The sequence below is a fragment of the Cuculus canorus genome, chromosome 4 (genome assembly GCF_017976375.1).
Source record: "Cuculus canorus isolate bCucCan1 chromosome 4, bCucCan1.pri, whole genome shotgun sequence".
Classification (NCBI taxonomy): Eukaryota; Metazoa; Chordata; class Aves; order Cuculiformes; family Cuculidae; genus Cuculus; species Cuculus canorus.
Window position 1 is genome coordinate 5,929,388 of NC_071404.1, and position 23,139 is coordinate 5,952,526.

Sequence of the window (23,139 nt, forward strand, 5' to 3'; positions counted from 1 at the left end):
CTCAGTTGTCAGTTTTGGGACCTTAAATGGCTTCCCTGGGAATGTCACTGTATTAACAGGCTAGCTGAAATCCTACAAGATTATTTCTGTTTTGCACTGAGCCTCTTCATACACAATATATTATCATACAGGGAACAGGGGTAGAAATTATCATTCTCTGCTTTTTGCCTGGGAGCACTGCAAGGGAATTTATGCCATGGCTCAGAGTGCTACTGAAAAAAACTTTTTTTATATTGCAGACAACTTATCAAGAAAAAAAACCTTCAGTAAGACTTTTATAGCCCTCTGCTGGACATTTGCCACTAATCTGCTCTAGCATTACAATCCTAGGCCAGAAATACCTCCCATTCTGATTTTTTTTTCTTTTTTAATTCTCTCCATATCAGAGAAAAGAAAAAAGAAAACCAAACAAAAAACCTGTGGTGGATTGTAGTGGAAAAAAGGTTTCACTTTGCTTATTTATAACATAATTTCATAGCAACTATATCATGTGTTTGCTCAATTTTTTACTGTTTTTAATGCGATGTAAAATGGAGACAAGGCTATTATATTGCATGTGCTGGTAGTGTCTCTGTGGATTGAGGAGACTAAGAGGGGTTAACTGAAACTCTGTCTCTAGAAATAAGTGCTTCATTACTTGAATGAGTTACACTCAGCTGAGCTGATGTGATTCTCCATCTGTTTCTGTTCATTTATTGAACTAATGTCTGCGGACAGTTAAGAAAATAAATAAGACCTGTTTGCAGTCGGTGCAAGAAACTAAAGGAAATCACACCCTGAAAGTGCTGAGGAGACTGCAGCTTCTACTTCTTCAGTCAGACAAAGACAGATATGACTGGCAAAGTACCAGGCTTATATTTTGGATGTGTGAGGTCAATTTTCAGCACTTGCTATACAGCTTCAGGTACCATCTAACTGCTCTAGGCTTTCTATATATAAATGTGAAGTGGATATTATAATGATTAGTTCCATCTCACCTTATTTATTTGATTTATTTTCTGGGATTAAGGGTTTCCCTTTTGTTCTTCTATGTAGCCTTGCATAGAGATACGTATAACACCTTGCCCAAGGAGAGATGGATAAATGTCAGCACTGGCAGACAGCATTTATTTAATTATAATTAAAGTATCCCTTCTATTATATGCAAGCCTTATGGGTTTTTAGTAAGATCACTGTTTAGGGGTTCCGTAAATACAGTGGGTCTGGAAGGACCTCTTCTCCTTGAAACTTCTCCTGATTTCTACACTTTGCATTCTTCCATGTTCTGTTTCTAATATTGTATGCTTAATATTGTATATTTCTTGGGATAATGGAAAATGTTCTTGGACCTTGGGATACGAGTAAATATGCTGTGCCTCTTTAAAATGCACTTTAAGCAAATTTTATTTTGCAATTTCATTTAGCTTGTGCATTTTTGGCTCACTTTTGTTTCAGAAATCTTTACATCAAGAGGTCCTGCTCAGCTTTCTAAACTTTGCATGTATCGCTTTACCTAGGTGAAATAAAACAGAATTTTCCATATCAACAATGTCCAAATACATGTGTGAGTACATTGCTAAGCTGCAGCTCTCAACAAGAAAGGTCAAAGTCTTGTGATTTTTCGAGGTTCTAAACAAGTGAGTAAAGATATATTGAGTCTCACTGAAATGGAGTTAATTTTCCCTGTAGCAGCCCTCAGAGTGCTTGCTTTGGATTGTCAGCTACAACGATATTGGTAACATACCAGTGTTCTCACTGCTTCTGATCAGTGCTCACAGCATCAAGACTGCCTCTCCAACATCTTTTCCTCAGCCAGTAGGCTGGGAGTGGGCAAGATCTTGGGAGGGATCATAGCCTGTGTAGCTGACCCTAACTGGACCAAAAGAATACTCCATACTGTATGACATCTGCCGAGTAATAAACGTAAGAAAAAGGAGGAGGAAGGGAGGCATTGATTATCACAGCATTTGTCTTCTGGAGCACCCACTACATGTACTGAAGGCCTACTTGGTTAGACATTACCTACTGATGGGAAGTAGGGAACAAATCTTTTTTTTTTCCCTCTGCTTCCACGTGCAGACTTTGATTTTGCTTTGTTAAACTGCCTTTATCTTCACCCCACTAGTGTTTTCTCCATCATATTTTCTGCCCCCATCATCCTGCTGAGGAAGAAAATGAAAGAGGGGCTTAGTGGTCACCTAGTGTCCACCTAAGGTCAACCCACCACAAGAGAATGGAATGTAGATTAACGAGTCGTATAACTTCAGATGACTAAATAAATTAATAGTCTGTTCAGCATCCATATTTTTTCCTAACTGGTTCTTTGACATTGATAAAACAAAGACAGTGTTGTTCGGCCTGGCTCTGAGCTACTAAGATGTAGTTCATCATCATCAGAGAAGTGTGTTGGTGTAGTAGTGTATCTGGACCAATATGACCTGCAGGTTTTTCCTTCTATTTGTCTATTGTTCCAGAATGGATTTGTAGCAGAGATGGTCCTATCACCATACTGTCTAATCCCATTCTTACAAGATATATCCTTACTCAGTTGTTTGAGTGCATCATTAGAAATGTTGCTGGGCAGATCTGATTTTCTTTGCAGAAACAAGTCCCCGCTCCCAAGATCCCTGATAAAATATTATATCCCTGCTCCAAGATAAAATATTCTGGCTCTTCCAGGGGTTCACTGCATAGAAAAGGGCAAATGAGTAATATACTGAGGCAGAAAGGACTGGTCTAATGGCAGATTCCAAGATGGATTCAGTATTGGTATAGTTAAGGAGCAAAAAGTAAGTTGAATAGATTTGGGCTGTGCAAAAGTAGGAGTGCCATTCCACTTAATGCCAAGCCTAATCACATTCACATTATATATTGATGAGATTACCAAGAGGAAGAAACCTTAAAAAAGGTGTACAAATGAGAAAGTGACACCAGACTGGGAGCACTGATCAATACTAACAGGGTAAGGAATGAGATCAAAGCAGACCTTGAAAAATTGCACCATTTTTTTTCCAAATGACTGCTGAAGTCTTTTGTGAAAATAGAAAAAGACAGAAAGACCCTGGGGAACTAGGGAACTTAGTTAACATTAGAACTTATAAAGTGCAGACTGAAAGCTTCCAAATACCAGTCATATATATAATATCAATGAAACGATTGGATATATATAAATTAAAAATGGCTAAGCAGTACAAACTGAAGTGAAATAAACACAAAATCAACATGAGCTCACCAACTGATATGGAAGTTCATGGTGTGCGTAGTTTGTGCCTATAATTGCAGTCAGTGTTTTGTTGATTTTTTCTGTCGTTTGTTCCTACTTTCAAAAAAGCAGGTAAGGATCACCTGCATATATTATATTCAGTTAAAGCTGGCCAGAGGATAATTCGTTTTACAACAGCTTTCCAGGCATAGATGTTTATATTCAGTCTTTGCTGGGATAAAACTTAATGCTCTGGTACATTTTTGCAAAATTATTTTGGCCTGGAACATTTACTTTTGGATGAGAATTCTTAAATTGAAACCTATTAGTAACGGGTAAAATGTATATCATATCAGAAACGTTCTTGTGGGGCAATGTTAAAACCACAGTCTTGAAAGAGACTTTCTGGGATGATCAGTTTTGTGCTGTCACAGTCAGTGGGTAGTATAACATCATTCAAAGCAGCACAAAACTCTGTTTTCAAAGTAGGCTGTTTAATATTTTGAAAGATCCTTCTGGTGTCCAGTCTGCTTTATTTATTAGTCAAATTAATCTATTTATTCTTTCCTCTGCATTTACACTTAGATTTTCTGCCTTTATATTTTCTTATCAAGGGTAGTACCTCCTTATCTTTGCTTTGTCAGCCTATAAGAACCAGGAGCTTATATTCACATATTGTAAAAGAGCATGTCCAGATTCAGAAGAAGTCACAAAGATTTCTTGCAAATGGCATTAAGTGGATGAATTTGGGGCTCCCAGAATCCATGTTTTTTAGAGTTTAGCTTTATTTTGTTTTGTTTGCAACTGATATGCTAGGAAATGTCTTTCCTCCTTCTCTCTAGCCAAGGAAATCTGAGCTATTCATGTAATTATAGGACTGTAGGACCTATGCCGCTCATAAAAAGGATCAATAACAGAAATGTCAGATACTGCAGTGAATGACTGACCTAAAGACAACTGCAGTCAATGAAGAATCTCTTTATCTGCAAAGACTTTGAATCTGACCTCTAACACATGCCATTGTGCTTAAAGTTACCATTCATGCACTTATATATTTCCTTAGACATCTGATTGTGTGAAGGCAGAGGAGAGTAAATCCATTTGTTAAATGCCCAGGGCTGGATCACAAATGCCATGGCCCACGATACAAAGCAATGAGCCAACAGGAACACAAATTTGTAAAACCGCTTAAAAGTCTGCGTGAGATATTTCAGTGGAGTCACTATCAATGTATCTCTGCACTGCTTTCTAGTTGTATGTCCAATATCTCTTCGATATTTCCCATATTCTAAGAAGATCTATCACTTCTTTCCAGTTCTCACTCTCTGGACTGACTTTCTTGCTAGATGTGGGGATTTTATATGCAAATTTTTGCAATTACTTTACTCCTTTGCTGTTCAGCAAACTCCAGTTTTGCCTTGTAATGGAGACAAAATGCTCCATTTATTTTGCAGACATGAGAAGTAAATGACTGCCTTGCTTTGTTGTGACATCTTTCCAGGAATATATCTATTTGGAGAAATGGGAGGCTGTTTCCCATCTTAAAGAAACCGTGCTTATCTTGAAATAACAAAAATAATAATAATAAAGATAGTAATAATGTGAAACCAAGGCTCTGTCATTTCATAAACATCAAGTAAAATCCTTTTCAGTTTCTAGTCTGATATCCTAATTAAAAATGTTTATTCTGTTACTAGTATCCTTGTGTTTATTATTGTTGTCTCCCCAATATTTCTGTACAGGTCTGTGAATTTTGACAAACTATAAGAGGAAATTTCTCAGCTTTCAGAATATCCTTACGTTCCCATATATTTTGCTATAAAGATAAGTAGTAGGTGGAAAGTAAAATTAGCAGAAAACCAGCAGCATAAATTCTACATTATTAGTAAGCATAAGAAAATCTCAGAAAAGTTTGAAAAAAAAAAACCTCAAACCAAAAAACCCCCAGAGAATGCACTTTATGAAACAAGAGATAATCTAATATGATATATTAAAAAGAGTAGGAAACCAAATTTCCCGAAATCTCTCACAACTTGAACTTTTAGTTTGTCCTCATTTTCACTTGCCTTCTTCAGTTGACATTAAACCAGCCAAGGAAACTGCACATCAGAAAAGATCCGTGGCAAGACATAGCCATTCAAGATGGGTCTAGCGACTAGAATGTAATTAGTCATTATTAGAGGACCTTGTATTTGAAATTCCCCTGAAATAAAGCAAGAATTAGGCTAGGAATCGTTCTAGTGCTAAATAACAGAAGTTAAAACAAAGGTAATATAGTAAATGTCTCGAAATGCATTGCTGTGCATGTAAAAACTGCATTCATTATTCATCTTCTGTTTCATCATTTTGACTTCTTTTCATCAGCTTAATTTAGGCACTTACTAATAAAGGATGACTGACAGTGAATATTGCAAATAAATGGCTATTTCAATCTAAAGTTAACAAAGTACTTACCATGCTATCTAAAGCTCTGAAACTCTTATATTTCTGACCTTTTCCAAAACATTCTGCTATGCCATAATGAGTAATCTGATTTACAGTGTCCTGTGTACGACCATACAAGGGAGAAAATATCAATTATCAACTTAATGAAGTAATTAATTTATCTTGACAACAACAGCACTCGTCCACCATAAAAATCCAAACAAATGATAACAATACAAAAATAACTGTGAATTTTAAGTTAAACTCTGTGTCTCTTCTTCAATAATAGGTATTTTTCTGCATTAGAGATCAAATCCTATTTGTTCCTTACTAATCTCACAGGAGTTAATGAGATTAAGAGTCATAAACCAGAAAGATTTAAGCCCCAGTTCTCTGGATTTTGTGTTTTCTTATTGCCAGTGTCTAAGGTTTTGATTCTAGGCAATGATTAACAGACCTACTACCAGCTGTAGTTTTATGGGTGTGGGATATCAGGTCAAACAGGAACTGTGTGCACTGACTTCTGTATATTTCTATTGAAATTAGAGGGATAGTGCAGCCAGGAGAACAACCTAACATAGCAAACTTTCTTGGAACTATGCTATAGATCAGCTGATATGTACGGGTGTTGATATGTACGGGTGTTATGGACAGAGGCTCTACAATCAGGATGTGGATGTCGATATAAGCCAAAACTTATGCCACTCGTCTACTGCTCTAAACGTTTTGAAATACTCTCAATAACTGAACTGGTAAAATGTAGCCTAATGCCTATCATTATTTTCACATGAGTTTCTGGCAAAGATGCAGAGCAATTCAAAATGACTATAAGAATGTGAAGTCACAATATAATAATCAAATACTTAGGATAGAAAAGTGCTTCAAATTCAATTTGGAGAGACCACCATGTTATTTCTTTATTATTACTAAAACACATTTAGAGCCAGATTTTGGATGAGTAAGCCAAATGGAATTTGTCCGAACAATTTTGCCTGTGGAATACATCAAAATTCCCTTGCAGCTCTTGCCAAAGGTGTATACCACCCTGATGAATACAACTACCACATTCTGATGGTGGCAAATTTAATCCTTTAAAACCTTTCCACACTATATTTTCTAGAATCTGGCACTGAATACGAGTGACATCCTGATGACTTTATCTCTGTATTGCCTCTGCTTGTGTGTTTTGCTTAGATCAGTTGTTGCTATGAGTCTTATTGCAAATGTATTCCCTGGTTTTCTAAGATGAGTTACTTGACATTATTCTTTGTGGTTTTGTTTACAGAAAAACATTTGAAATTTCACCTGAATTGGTGCTTTCCATATTGCTTTAATGTAGCTGCTTGGGTAAAGCCTTGTTTGAAAAGTAATGAGAAAAAAGTGGCAATTCCAGTTCCTTTCAAAACCAGGGATATTTATGGTGAGAGTTAACATCTATTATTAAACCAGTTCGTCTAACTGGAAGAAACTGATGAGATCTGAGACATGTAGGTCCTTCATCAGCTCTGCATTCTCTCTTCTTTGTAATACTGAGAATTTCTGAGAAGGTTTCCAAATGTTTTATAGTAATTAAAGAATAATTAATAAGTCTATGAACCGTATTACTGCACAGTACTGTTGTCTCACATTGTTTGGTCAAATTTGGGTCTGAATTTTGAAAAGCATATACATTGCATTTTTTGTACAATGAGTATATAATATATGTGAGGGTTGAAAGGGAGCCAACTGTTAATAGGAAGTAGAAATGGAACTGGAATCTATGTAGATTGTTAATGCAATCAGCAATGGAAATGGCATGATTTCAGCAAGACCGGAAAAAACCCAAGTCAATGGCAAACAACTATAATGAATGAGAACGACTGAGAGTCCTGCTGTGGGGGCAGATTTACCTATGCCATGTCATTAAGATGAATTTTACAAAGTGCACATAATAATACACTTTTTACAGCCTTATAGTATCTGGTATAGTGTTTACAAATAGCAGTAAGTTATTAACAATAAATTAAGCTAGGAATGCTGAACATTTAAAAAAGAACCAATGTGAATAAAATTACAGAAACATATGAATTGTATTGATATGGTGCTGTGAAAAGACTAGACTGGAGCTAATTAATTTCTGTTTTAAACTAAAATAGTGCTAAATCTGAGGGTTATTGCTTCCAAACCACTGGACAGTATGGTATCTAAGAGACTGTTTCTTCCTTAAACCAGCAAACTATATTTTAGAGCTCTGTAAATTTTCCTAGATCATTAACCAAATCTAAATTAAAGGGCAAAGCAAACACTATACAGCGTTTCTTCCCTGCTGCTGATTTAGTGCCCTTTCATCCCAAAATCTCCTTATGGAGACCAGGGAGGAAAGATAGCTTTCACTGAGCGATTGCGTGGCAAACATCCTGACTCTCTGAAACTGATGGGATTTTTTTTCATATAATTCACCTCGTGGGCATAGCATCCTTTCCCTCTTCTCTTTGCTTAGTTACGAAAAGGTAAAAAAGAACAGCTGCTGCAGTAGACATAAAAACTGACAAACTTACAATAGGTGATGCCACCTGTGCATGCCTAATTTAATCACAGGCCAAACAATCTGCCATCCGTTTACAGCGGAGATAATGTTCAAGAGCATCTGAAAGTGACTCAGAAGCAGAAGGGTGAGGGTAGAAGAAGCAGCATGGAGCATTTGCTCAAACATCCTCATAGCTACAAAGAAATTTTATGGAATATGGCTAGTGGTCATGAAAAACTCTTTCCATGCTTTTATGTAGAAAGGGGAAAAAAATGTGGTAAGCGGCTAGCAAACACCATATCAAACACTTACATGCCAGATGGATTCAGCTGTATAGTAGTATATCAGCTACTGTTGATCCATCTGTAGTGAATGCTCCTTGCCAGTTGCTTGGCTTAAAGAGTGTTTGGGAGGACATGCCAAGGGAGGAAGAAGCCTGTTTGTTGTACAGGCATAAGTGTCTTTTCTGCTGATCTCCCATTGCCTTGCCTACAATAGTGTCCTCTTCAATTTTTTTTATATGATTGTGTAGTGTAACTGGATGTTACCAAAGTTAATCATTGTGATTCTCTGTGAAGAGTGTGCTTCGAAATTCCAAATACCCACTTCACATACCCTTAAATTTATAAGCTTTCTCTTTAAATATTCAATTAAGCACCAATAAAGAACTGCGTGGACCAGAAGAAAAGACTAAGAGTATGTGTCTTAAAGTAGTTAACATCTTGTGGTAGAAAGGGCGTTGGGTTCTGAGTCACCCTTAAGGTCTAAGGTCAGTTGGCATGACATATTGCTGTGAACGATGAGTCTTCTTCTTAGGTAAAGCTTTCTGCCATCTCATGTGTCTCCAAAACACGAGAACTGAACTTTCTTCAATATATATGTGTCCATCTTCTGAAAACTTCAGTTCAGTATTGAGCGTGTTGGTAAATGTGTTAGCAATCATAAAATATACATTGACAACTACAAGATCTCACTTTTTGTGAAAAGCCCATTTATTACCTTTACCCACTCTCACCTATAAGGAAAGGCTTCCCCTGAACTTTCTTCCCTAAAGTATAAAGGAAATCAAAATTATGTTATTTGTATTTGTGCATTGGTTGCTCAGGTAAATTAGGTATTTGAAGGTGCAAAATAATTATCCAGATTCTGAAAGCAATTAAATTAGGCAAGATTTAATACAAAATACACATTCCTTGTAAATGCTACACTGGTCTTTCTGAATAATGGGCGTGTACTCTAGGTAACTGCTAGCAGAGATTATATTTCCTACAACAGTCTAGGCTGTCACTAAGCACTTGTATTCCCTTTAGACAATAATTAAAGAATGACTAAAGTGCACACAAACTGGCTGAAATCTGAAAGGCTTCAAAGAAGCTACTCAATATGGTGTGAACTGTTGGACAATAGTTGAATGGTTTTTACATGAGGGTATCTCAAAGATATTTGGAGTTTATAAAATACATGCACTTTGGAGTATCTCCTTTAACTACTATAAAATTCATTAATTGTTTTTATTGTTCTACATTAAAGTACTATTTAGCTTTACAAAATATATTTTTTTGTTGTTCTTTTTATAGATAAAAAGTAGACTAAATATGGGAGTATGTTGGGTGATTAAGATACACAAATTTAGGCATCTACATGCATACAAAGATTGTCTACTAGTCAAGAGCACTGCAGCCAATATAGTCAACTGAATCTGGAGAATAACTCAACCATATTAGATACAGAAGGATCCAGTTGCCTAAAGGTGTGGTTCTACTGCCTTTTAAGATGCCCCACACTATCCTAAAGGTGTGATTCTACTGCCTTTTAAGATGCCCCGCACTATCTGAGAGGCCTCCTAGGGCTTGGGAAACACAACAAGAGATCTGTGGGATCAGCAACAGGAGACCAAGCAGTTACCTATCTTGACATGCAAACCCTTTCCGCATCAATGTGACAGTCTTTCAAAAACTAATGCAGTTGTTTTTTTCTCAGAACAACTTTATGGAGCCAGGGAATAAGCTTTGTTTCTGGCTTTCTATTGCCGAATTGAAATAACTAATGCAAGTCAATGAATTGATCGGTTTTAGATTATTTTCAAAGTATTTTAAGTTTTATTTATCAGATATAGAGGTCTTGCAGCATCACTTGTGAAATCTCATTTCTGGATGTGAGTGAATTTTGTTGCTTTTAACAGCTGTCAGAACATTCTCTTGAAAAATTAAATGATATTCAGACAAAAATAAAGAGTCGGAAAGGAGAGTGAGGTTCACAACTCTGAAGTTGCTGCTTGCCTGGAACACTATTGTATAACACCCTTTGTGACCTTAGGACATCAGTACTGTCAGCATGTGGATGCTTTCTGGTTTTGCTTGCTCTTCAGTTTTGACTAATTAATCATTACTTGTGGATAGATGTGGTCAGAATAATTGGGGGTTTTGTATTTTGTGGGGTTTTTTTCTAAGATGGAAAAGTATTTTGTCAAATAAGACAATGTTGCAACAATTTTCAACTGAAATGTGGGCATCTAAATGGGGGTCTTCTTTTTTTACTACAATATTAATCTTTACCAGGTGAAATAAATTATCATTTTTACATACAAAATATTTGACTGAAAACCTGAGTTACTACAAATTTTTGAGGAAAAAGACTTCAGCCCAATCTAGGTGTATTTTAGCTTGTCTTACAAAGTGTCTTTCTACTTCAGCTGAAGTTGAAGGGTTTTTGTTAAGGGTTTTGTTTGTTCTTGTAGGTTTTTTTATTTGTTTGTTTTCCCTCAGTGAACAATGTCTTGCCACAGAGATGATTTTTTCTCCCAGAAAATAGTTACTCCGTCTGTATGCATGGAACTTCTATTGTATTTTACATTATAAGAAAAACCCACCAAAACTCTTCTAACAACTCTCTTACTTTTCTTTGAAGTGGAATTTGTCTAAAACTGCTCCCACACAGTTATTAGAAGTTTTATCAGTTCTTCTTTGTGACCAGAACTAAGTAATTATGACTAGACATGAATATGTGGATTCGTAACTTATAAACAGTTATTTTCATGTGACTTTTCTTTAGTAACTTTTGTGTAAATAGTTAAGGAATGTATTCTTTTTTTTTTTTTCTCAAATGTGATTCTGGAAATGTTTGGGGTTTTATTTATATGTTTTTTGTATTTTTTTTCCCGTGATTGCTTATTCTTCTAATTGAAACTTCTAGTGCTACATTGGATCAAGACTTAAATCAGGCTTTTTAGCTTTAACCTGTGTTTTATATATCACTCATGTTACAGAGAGGTAAACAAACAAAGTATTGAGTATTGTACGATTGCTGTTAGCTGTAGCACTTCAGAGCTTATGGAATCTTGTGAAACCAATCACAGGTGTTTTCACTCTTAAATGAAACTGCATCCAACAGAGCCAGGAACATTTATCAGTATTTTTTTTAATGCTATTTTGATACTAGTCACATTTAACAGCTAAAATTCGTAAACTTTATTCTCAGGAAGATAAAAAAGTAAGGCAAAATGTACATGACTTTGATTAATCTATAAATAATATTACATTTTTCTGCACTATTTCAATATTTCCTTTTAGTAATCTGGTCAAAAAGCATCATATAATGAGTAAAATTATCCTGACATACGGGTTATGTTACAAAAGAATCCTTTATCTTTGAAACTCCTGTTTTAGTATTTCAGTTACTCCTGCTGGCCCAGAAGTGTGTTCCTAATGAATGAATAAACTAATTGAAGCAACTTCTTAATTCATTTCATACTGTCTTTCTTGAGGGGATATGATTGTGAATGCACAGCTCTAACTATACCAAAAAGAAAGAATCACTAAAGTTGGACTTCAAAGACCATTTAGATCCCCTCGTGTATTTATATGCTAATATCTCTTTTGTTTCCTTTTTCGTGTTTCCGCTGAAAACTAAAAACCATAAAGTAAATCTTTTAAAAATCTTAACAGGGAAATATGTCTAAACATCAAAAACCTTTGAAAAGGTCTTTGAAATCTGAGAAAAAAAAGGAAACAAAAATTAAAGTTTCAGTTCCTTTAAAATGGAACATTACAATTTAGTGATAGTAGCAGGTGTATATACAGAAAGGCTGGTTCATGTGTGCTGCATATATATATATATATATATATGTGTATGTGTGTGTATATATATTTTGTAATAGGATATTGAATTGGACAAGTTCAATCAAAACAGTCTACGAAGTCTGAATCAGCTGCGGAGAAAGGCAAGACCTGTGTATAAAGTGAGATACTGAAAGAGTGGTCTTACAGTTTTAAGTCTGTGAACGATGATGATAGGCTGGAACTCAGTGAGGCTTTTTGTACACTTTGTTCAGTAAATGGGTATTTAAGGGAAGGGAAAATCCAAAATGATCTATAAGTCAATATCTAATTCATTTACAGTTATAAACAAAGCACAGGGGGGGAAAAGGGCAGGAGGGAATATTTTATTCCAGCTATTTAAAATTAAATAATTTGCTTTTTTTTTTCACTGTAATTATTTTGCAGATTATGCTTGATTAAATATATCCTGAGAAAGGTGAAAAGATCTGAAAATAGAAAAAATACCACTTTTGGAATACAAAATTTTAGATTTTTCCAGTATGCTTTTGTCAATTAAAAGTAAAAAAAAAAATCACTCTATATAATCCTGTTTTGATTTAATCTAAAATCTCTCTCTTTTTTTTTTTTTAACTATCAAATTAAATTTAAGGATGATTTCAGCACATTACTTTGGGTTGTATTCTCTTTGATCATCCACTGGTCTTGAATGTCAGGTCCTTAACTTCATGAACTGAATTGTTGCCAAGCAGTGGTGTTTTGTATATTGCTGTGGAGTACAAGATGGGAGACAGGTTGTGGTTGTAACCCCTGATATGCTGTTTTTCTCAGCCTCCTCAACCACCACTCGGAGCAGTTATCTTTATGAAAACTTTTTTCACAGGGCAGCAGTTTTGTGGTTGAAATTCATCTTCCTTCTGTAAGTGCAGAGTATTTAAAATGCATATCTGGAATTCATGTTTAGGGAGGAGAAATGTTTGTGTGGTCCAGGATGTTCAAACCTCACTCATTCTTTGTTTGGAGTATAATACCAGTGTCCATACCTTCCAAGTCAGTCACAGTAGTTAAAGAGTCAGAGGAAGGGAAAATCCTCAAATGCTTCCTAAGCATATTTATCATGAATTTAGCTTGGAAGGGTACAGTACACATGACGGCATGAGCTAAAAGGAGAGAGATTATGTTTTATTTCTTGTACAGTTGAAGATGCACTGAAATTTGAATGAATTCTTTCTTTTTATGACTTTTAAAGCTTTAAGTATCATAGGAGCCATGCAGCTCCACTTATTAAGTGCAGCAGCAAGCTAAGGGCTGTAAACCCTTCTTTGCACATGCCAGCTGCTGGCACGTTGCACAAGCTAAAGAGAAAAATAACTGAAACTTCACTATGATTTTTCTTCCTGTCTCAGTCTGGAAGCAGAGTTAATTGTCATCCTTTCTCCAGGGTAACTGTCAGGCCTTAACTTGCTGCTGTAGTTACTGTTCCCTGAGATAATGGAAACAAACAAGTACCATAGTATATAGAAGTTTGGTTTTTGTCAAATGCTCATAGGCATTTCACCAGATCTGTTGGGCACAGAGAGGAGGGGGAAGAGGCTGTTATGTTAACCTTATTTTCTCTGCTGGTGTATTGCAAGCTTGTGTTTCAGAAATAGTTGTCAAGCAATCAGTGCTCACATGTCTATAACAGAGCTGCCACGAGGCCTTGCCACTCTTGTATGTATTTTTCTATCTACTGTCCTTTTCTCCTATTAACCTGGTCGAAGCTCTACAGGATGGCAGATCAGAGAGGTCTTGTCGTCATAGAGTGATAGAATCATTAAGGTTGGAAAAGAACTCTAACATCATCAAGTCCAACCATCAGCGCAGTTTGACTAAACCGTGTTCCTAAGTGCCACATCTACATGTTTCAAACATCTCCAGGGATGGTGACTTCACCACCTCCTTGTGCAGCCTGTTGCAACGCTTCACAGCTCTTTCAGTAAAGAAATTTTTCCTGGTATCCAATCTAAACCTCCCCTAAGGCAACTTGAGGTCATTTCCTCTCCTCCTATCACTTGTTACTTGGAAGAAGAGACCAGCACCCACCTCGCTACAACCTCCAAGTCCTTTAAGACCTTAAAATTCAAGGGTCTCTCCAAACATCTTCATAGGTCTCTTTGCTCATTTCAGAGAAGACAGTAAAAGTTTTCAGAACTCTGCTCTGGATTAATCCCACTTAACTTCAGGCTCTTAACCTGATCATCTAATGGCTTCTGGTTCTCCTTGTAGAAAATGAAAGGAGCAAACAACTCCATAGGAAAAAAATCTTTGTGGTAAGTTTAATTGTGATTACAGAGTGATTGGGACACTGAAATTTCTGGGATGAATAATTCATTTTTATTTCTCTTCTTAATCTCTAAAGAACCCTGATTTCCATGATCTACTGAAATACTTGTGAATTGGGGAATCTGCACTGCTCAATGATGCAGTGTACACAAAACTACATAATGTGTGCATGTATACATAACTATACAATTTTCCAGTCAGTGCTAGTTATAATGGGCTTCACCTGACCATAAAATTTAGTCCCAAACAACAATTTTAATATTTAGGCATGTGGGTTTCTTTTCTTGTTATTTCAACACAGATTACAATTACTCCAATAATTTTCCTAACTGTTCCTCTTTGAAGATCTACTGAAAGCAATTTACAGGTTAGAAAACAGTTTCCAAGCTCAGATTTATAATTTGCGTTAGACATAAGTCATTCAAATAATGATTGTGTGTAAATAAGTTTCAAAAAATTGACCTTTTTTATGTTCCTACTGATTCTCTTCTGTAATCTACATATCCCTTCTGCATTTCATATTCTTGCTGTGTATCTTGAACTGTTCGTTGGTGTTTTTTTTAATGATAAATTCCTCTGATCTTTCAATAATCCTTAAGAATACTGTGCCTTTTCTTATATCACGATCTAGTCGATTAATGGTTTCAAAGACTGTGTTTCTAGCAGTGTAATTTTTCCTTTATCTATTTACTCCGACTTTATACATGCTGAAATATTCTGATGGAATTACATTAGGAGAAAAAAAAATTCTATATGTAAGCAAATGTTCATTTTTTCTACTTTTTTATTAATTTTCCACTTGTAATTTAAAAAACATGATGTATGTAAAGGCTGATATTCCAGTACAAATGGATGTGCTTTGTAGCTGAACTTTTCACTAGTTTAGAAAACTTAACAATGATTATGGTAATTATAATTTTAGAACTTGTGATATACTTTTCCTAGGAAATCTTGAAGTATTTTATGGACATGACGACACATACTTATTTCATTTTCTAAATCAGGAATGGAAATTTTTACTGTTTGACGGAAGTCATATGGAGAGACCATGTCTATCTTCACAGACCCAAAGGGAGATCTAGAAGGCTGGTGATGATCAGTTGCTTTATTTTTGGACGGCTAGTGTTAGGTGTGAGGAATTCCATTTGAAATGATGGGAAACTGGGTGTGTTATGCTACTGGGGATTGAATCAGAGGTTCATGCTTCGTTAACTGCTTTTTCTTATTTATCTTTTCAATCTGTCTATCACTCAATCTAAATTAATCTTTAACATTGAACAGTGAAATTTACTACTGAGGATTTCTTCTTATTATTTTAGCACCAAGTTTGTCTTCAATCACCTCTTTCTTTTGGAGGGACTGTAGCTACATCTTCAGTTACAAGTGATGTGCTTCCATCTTTATTCTAAACTGAGTCAAAGTTACAATTATATCTTTTTAAACAAACTTTCGATTATGTTCCCTATCTATATCAAAAACATAAATATCAGTCACCTACAAATTTACGAGGTCTTTTCATAGGTCTTTATGTATTGTCATCCTCTGGATAGTGTAGGTGCCCTCTGTAGAAAACAGCAAGGAAGTGCATAGTGAGAGCTTCTGAAACAGCTACAGTTGTTTTATTTATCCTTGTAAACACTGTCCACCGATTTTCTGTTCATAGCCTTTCTACACATTCTTAATACCTTCTTCATCCATACATGAGGGTATAATGTGTTCTCCACGCAAATTTCTTCCAGTACTTTGGAAATGCCTTCTGTGTACTTAGGTCCGTGTCCTGTTCTTCTTACGAGGCTGAATTCTGCTTTTCTATTCCACGAATAGTTATTCAGAGTTATATAGGTGATACTTAAAGTGTAATGACTGCTGGGTGTCACGATGCATTGACTAACCCTGGTAATAACATACACAAAGGGAAATTCAATCTCAGCTTTTGCACAGCCTTATGACCACCTGGTACCGCTTTCCTGGAACTGATATAGGAAAAGAAAGGTGTGAAGGAGGAAATAGCACCTCTCACATTCTCATGCCTTGCTTAAAACCAGTCTTTCCTCCTGTCCAGCTGTGCCACTTGAAACTTTTCCAGCATCCACTACCCAGTTCTTTAGCTATTCTCTGGCCTCAGCAAAACCACAGAGAATCAAGATACTACATCGGAGGTGACCATCATTTTCTACTTGCAATTTCCAGCTGTAACCCCACGCTCATGCAGGGTGCAAGATAAAGAAATGCTCTCCTCAATCTGATCTGTGTTTTCCCCAGCTTACACCGAGGCTGACCATATTTTGGGTTTGATGCAAGTACAAATTGAATACAAAATTCTGCTTTATCATGGATTGCAGGAGAGGACCAAAACAGTGACAGACTATCTTACTTACACTTTCAGCACAGCTGAAGACTAAAGTCTTTTAGATCTGACTATATTTTTGCATTCTTGTGTATGTTTGCTCTTCTCTTACAGATCTAACAACTCTTGACCATTTTGTTTGAGAACAGTAACTTCCATAGTGACCTTAATCCTCATAGTTTATGACAACTAAGTTGTAATTAGCTCTGAGCAATGAATTGTTGATTAAGGGAAAAAACAATGTAATCTTGGCATTTAGCTTAATGAGTGTTTATCAAGCAGTTTACTCTATGACTTTTCACCTGACATTCTCCTATCTGAATGGCATATTACCAGTAAAGAAGTGGAAATGAATCCTTTTTTTGAATTTACAGATTTATTCTATTATAGTGCAGGCTATTCGAGCAAGCGTTAAAGACCATCGCATTGTGTAAGGTGTACAGCTTAGACAAATATTTTTGCAGATAAATAACATGACTGATGATTATATTTTGTCTGTATAACCACAGGAGTCGCTTCAGGTCTAAGTTTTGGAATCGTTTTTTTGACTGAAGGAAACAGCAGAGAGGTTATGATGGTTAAGAGAGTGGTAGAGTGGAAGTGGTGGAGTCAGTATGTTGGTGTGAGATCAATGAGACAACTAGGCTGATTCGGGATGATTGGTCAACACCAGAGGTTGACCAAGACACATGGAATGAAGACAAAGTAGGAATGAAAGTTGTAATAATCAACACAAAATACTTCAGAGCAAACACTTAAGGGTAATGTGTCCTTTCTTTACATAGTTTCTTTATAGCTCAGCAGTCAGATCAAGGGCTTGCATGTGTAATAAGCTGGTAGATTGGCTTATGAGACAAAGCTCTACTACTTCCTCTGAATTTTTTACATCCTACAGTCATGCAAAAGTCAACTAGAGTGGAGAATAATAGGTATTATTCAGCTCCTGTGAATTTTCTGAGTCAGATTTCCACTTTTCCTGTGTGCAGTCTTCTTTACCAGCCACTACATAGTCTTTATAAAATCATTGTGTCATAAAACTATTTTAGATTTGTCTGCAGAATTCCTGCTTTCCCTGCTCAAAATAGCAGCCTTACTTAGCTGAAACACTGTTTATGAAAGAAAGCAAATCATGTGAGTGGTGTTCTGTATATGAGCCATGACTCTTAAGACTCTTGGTCTTCAACACATTAATTTTAATTGACTTGTCTTGCCTTGTGTTGCGAAGAACTTTCTGCAGATATAAAGATCCATATTTCTTTTAAACTCTGGACTTATCCCCAAACATAAGTGTTTAGAATCCAAAATGCAAACAAATTAAATGCAATTGCAATGCTTTAAAAGTGTCAGATCAGGGCAAACATTCCATGAAAGTCCTTTTTTGGTATTTCTTTTAACAGTATGCTACCTGAAATATGCCAGAGAAAACAAGATAAGACATAGATAATAATAAAAAGATAATTATAAATGATATGATAAAATAAATGGTAAATTATATAAAAAAGTGTTGATAAAATTTAACCATGGTTCTTTTTGTTACTGTGTAAAGTCAAATGAGTGGATTTCCATAAGAAAATGCACAGATTAACATTTCCAGAGGGAAAATCTTTAAAAGGATTAGATGTTCATACTCACAGGGGGATTAACTGCTGTGCATAGAAAATGTCAACTCTGTTCCAAGTCTGTAACACCAAGAATATTGAACAATGCCTATTCTCCCTTAACACAGAAAGAAACATGAAAGCATCAATTTCAGCAAGAACTTAAACACCAAGCACAACTCAGAGAGTAATTAATAATACAAAAAGGATCATCCAAGCACTACCTCTGCATGTCTTTCAGGGAAAGATGAGAGAAAAGTTTCCATATGCTATGTCAAATTCAATAAAAACCCCAACAAACCTCTCTGAGAAGCAGAGAAGTCTATTGCATTTCCAGAGAAGGAAATGTTGGAGAAAAATACTCATTAATTTCTCCCAGGCTTCACTGGTTAAGTTTTTAGGTGTATGAGTTTGTCTGGAGAAGGAAGCACAAAGAAGGTACATTCAGGGAGAGGCAGAGAGGTACAAGCAGTAAGAAAATCAGAACTCACCGCCTGAATCTTGAGGGACTCAAGATACATAGCCTACCACATCCTGACATCACTCCCCTTTGTAATTAACATGGAGATTATTACCTGTGTCTTTGCCATCTTCCTTACTAAACACAACTGCAAATTGAAATGTTTAGAGCTTTGGAGAAAGAGTCGCTTTCAGGAGATTTTCTGCAGCGCAAACAATTCTGAGAATGAATCATCTGATCTACTCTGTAAAATTTTATGAAGAGAATAGCAACAAGAATATATTTTTCCCCATGTAATTTATTAAGAGATAATTCACACTTATTCTTCTGAAGGAGGCATAGACCAAAAATAGCAACCATGGAATATCTTAGCTAGACTTTGGCCCTTAAGATATAAAGCATACTCTCATTCTCTTGATAACTGTTTTTTTTAATCAGGTTCTACCATCAGCTGTGGCATTTCTGTGTTGATTTATGGACTACATAGTTTTGTTAGAGTTATTGGAGCTTATGAAAAAATGAGATATAGAACTGAAATATTGCTATTTCAATCAAGCAGGAAAAAAATGCATGAAACTTAAAAAGGAAATCATGGTCTTTCTGTTTTAGTTTGTTTTCTGGTTTCTTGATCTATAAAGGATCACATTTTCAATGTTTTCTTTCATCTGCATAATTACATGATTCCAGAAGCCATGGCTTTTAATTGTGGAATAACAATAAAAATCACAAAACACAGCAACCTAAAAAATAGATTCACTTTCCCTCCACAAATTTGTGTGGTTCAGTGGAGGTAGGAAGGGATGAAATGAGGTTTCATTTCACTCAAGTAACAATTTAACAACTTGTGAAAATAAGCTGGTGCTGTTGGAGAATGCATGAAATTAATATTTCCAGAACAGAAAAAGTAGAAAGAATTTTTTCTATTGTTACTATTTCTGTATGTCACAGCCTGTACAATATTTTTGTCCGAGCAGAGAGCAATCTGATTATGTTACACACTCAAGGTGACAAGAGTGGTAATAATGCCTCTTATGAAACATTAACAATTGGAATAACATATCAGCTGGTCTGCAATACTAAGGTTGCAGAAGTTAAAATACAAAGGTACATAAGATGTATCATTAGTGTTGCTTTCACCAGTTTCCTTGTTTGAATCACAGGAGTCCCTTTGACACCTCTGTGTTCAATCAAGTTGAACATGGAAAAAGAATAATAATTAGTGGAACAGATTCCTGAAATCCCATTTTTACTCCTGAATCACATAAATTCAGTGGGAGGAAGCTGGTATTCCTGGAATCAGTGAGCCCCCTCAAGGCAGTAAGCAGTGAAACATTAGAAATGAGTACATCTGTGGACCAATATAACCTCATTTGTATTTCATAAGATGTAGAATACAACCATAGAATGATTTAGGTCAGAAGGGAACTTCTAATATAACGTAGTCCAACCCCTGTGCTGTGGGCAGGAATGTAGAATCATAGAACCATAGAACAATTAAGGTTGGAAGGAATCTTAAAGATCATCTAGTCCACCCCTCCTTGCAGTTAGCAGGGACATCTTCAGTTGGATCAGGTTACTGCAAGGCCTGTCCAATATGACCTTGAATGTTTCCAGGGATGAGGCTGCTACCATCTCTTTGGAAAAACTGTGCCAGCGTTTCACCACCTTCATTGCAAAATATTTCTTCCCTGTACCTATTCTCAATCTACCCTGTTTTAGTTTGAAACCATTACCCCTTCTCCTGTCACAACAGGCCCTGCTAAAAAAATTTGTCCCCATCTTTCTTATAAGCACACTTGAAGTACTGAAGGGCTGTAAGAAAGTCTCTTTAGAGCCTTCTGTCCTCCAGGCTGAACAACCCCAACTCTCTTGATCTTTTGTCATAGAACAGGTGTTCCATCCCTCTAATTATTTTTGGAACCTGCACAGGTAAATGGACAACATGGTCAACAAAGTTGTTCCAAGGTTAATCTCTTCTCAGTCTGTGAGTCTGCATTGGATTATGTCAGTCCCAAACTTTTCTCTTTCATAAATGAATTTTATGGTGTTCCCATCTGCCTGTTCCTCAAGACTGATGATGTTCCTCTGATGATGATTTCCTTAGACTTTCACAGAATCACAGAATCATTTAGGTTGGAAAAGACCTCTAAGATCATTGAGTCCAACCACAAACCTGCCTAAGTCCACCACTAAACAATTGTGAAATTAAGCTGGAGCTTATTTCCTAAGCCACTGACTGCTGGTCATTCTCAGCGTTCATGACCGCTGCTTGCAAAAGAGAGGAGAGGGAGCAAATGTGTTCTCTCTTTTCTATTGTGTGAAATAGTAAAGAAAATAAAAGATTATGAACAGAGGGAAGGAAACCACTGTCAGGAGGCAGTGAGGGGTGGGGGCACCCTGGGGGCAATGTACTTAGGCCGTTAGTGTAGCCAGGGTCCACCCCAGCGCCCCCAGCAAGAGAGCCTGGTGTACTTCAGAGAAGAAGTTCCATTTCTGTAGTAACTCCAAAATCTCACAGCTGACAATTTTGCCTTTAAGACAATGAGACCAAACCCTGTACATTCTCTTCGTATAAGGATCATCAGTATTCCAAAGGATAATTAGTAATTACTATTGCTGCTTTGTCATATAAAGCAGCCCACGCTAAGCGGTTTGATGGATATAGTGGTATAATTTAACGTACAATACAACATAACACATTCAAATCCAGATGGTCACTGATCAAGAGAAGCTTTTAAATATAGCCAGTAAAAGCCCACCCTCACCTATTTGAAGATGTGGTTTAAGTGGTTGATGTCTGAACTCTCTCTGAGCAATGGAAAGAAGAACAAGATGTTGTGAATATCCTTCTCATTTGTCATTACCAGCAAGAAACTAATAACCAGAATCCTGCTACAGCATATATCCTACAGTGATTGTAATTCTGATGGTGGGACTTATTAGCAGGGAAAAAATGTGTTGCCCTTAGAGACAGCTAATCAACAATATACCACTAATAAACATTGTGTTCCTAATGATAATTTACAACCAGCTCATGGTTACAAAGAACATTTTGCAGTAAATGGATGGTGTTAGATAGAAAGTAAAGACTCAAAGAGGCATATTACATTTCAGAAAACAAAGTCCAGAAGTCATACTGTCTCTGTTCATATTGTTTTTAAGAATTATCAGTGATAGTCATAGCTGTGAAGCCATATAGATGATCAGCAGCTATTTAGAAAGACAACCTAGGAAGCTGCAAGCATCCTTTAATTCCAAATAAATATTATTTCAGTAATTGCCAGTTGTTAATAATATAAACTAATGTTCTTTTTGCTTATGATCAGCTAGAGAATCACAGAATCACAGAATCACAGAATCACAAGGTTGGAAAGGACCCATTGGATCATCGAGTCCAACCATTCCTAACACTCCCTAAACCATGTCCCTAAGCACTTCATCATCATGATAGACTACAGAAGCTACAGGAAAAAAACTTATTACTAGCTTTGGTGTTATAGTGGTTCAGATAGCAAGATAGCATCAGTATTTTTTTCTCAAGGAGTCTGAAGGCACATAAATATTAAAATGCAATTTGAAACTTTTGGCCAGGTCCCAGAACAGTATTGTTTATGCAGTGTTTGACAGTGCTATTCAAATAAATCAAGTAACAAATGTGTCATGATTACTGTTAAAGTGGAAACTGCAGCACTAACAACTATTAAGATAAATGATTCCATGGATGGAAAATATGAAAATATTTTATGGGTGATCTGTCTCTGCGTGGATGGGTGTGCGTGCATGCACAATCAGCTGTCTCTCAGAAAAATTAAAACCACATCCAGAGATGAATATTGCAAACATCCAGTTCTGTAAACAACCAGCAACGACAGCACATTCACTTATTCTTAATGGGATAAAATGGACGTCTGCTTCCATTTCTCACTAAATCTTTGTTGGGTTTGGGGTAAGCTGCAGGAGGAGGAAGAGCGGGTTATGTTTTTTTCTTTACAGACTGAAAGATTTTTGGCAGCAATCAAAGAAATACAAGGACTTACTTGTTTGCCTATATCCAGCCGTCTGTTTCTTTTTGTAGCAGCATGTTGTTGAGGGGTATTAAATTGTAATCAAAAGTGGAGTACAATCTCCATTAAAAAGAAAGCTAGAAATAGAGGTTTAGTGAGAAATTCATCTCATCACGTTTTCAGCCTCATCTCCACAATGTGGATATCTACAGCTAAGCTGCTCCGTGCTCTGTATTGTC

At 36.2% G+C, this 23,139-nt stretch overlaps 1 long non-coding RNA gene across 1 annotated transcript in view; it reads right to left on the reverse strand.

Moving 5' to 3' along the window:
- LOC128851960 (uncharacterized) overlaps window positions 1–23,111 on the reverse strand; it is a 61,845-nt gene extending 38,734 nt beyond the window's left edge. The window contains exon 1 of the long non-coding RNA XR_008449486.1: window positions 22,934–23,111. This is a non-coding gene — a long non-coding RNA (uncharacterized LOC128851960). The remainder of the gene's footprint in view (window positions 1–22,933) is intronic.
- Window positions 23,112–23,139: the final 28 nt, after the last annotated feature.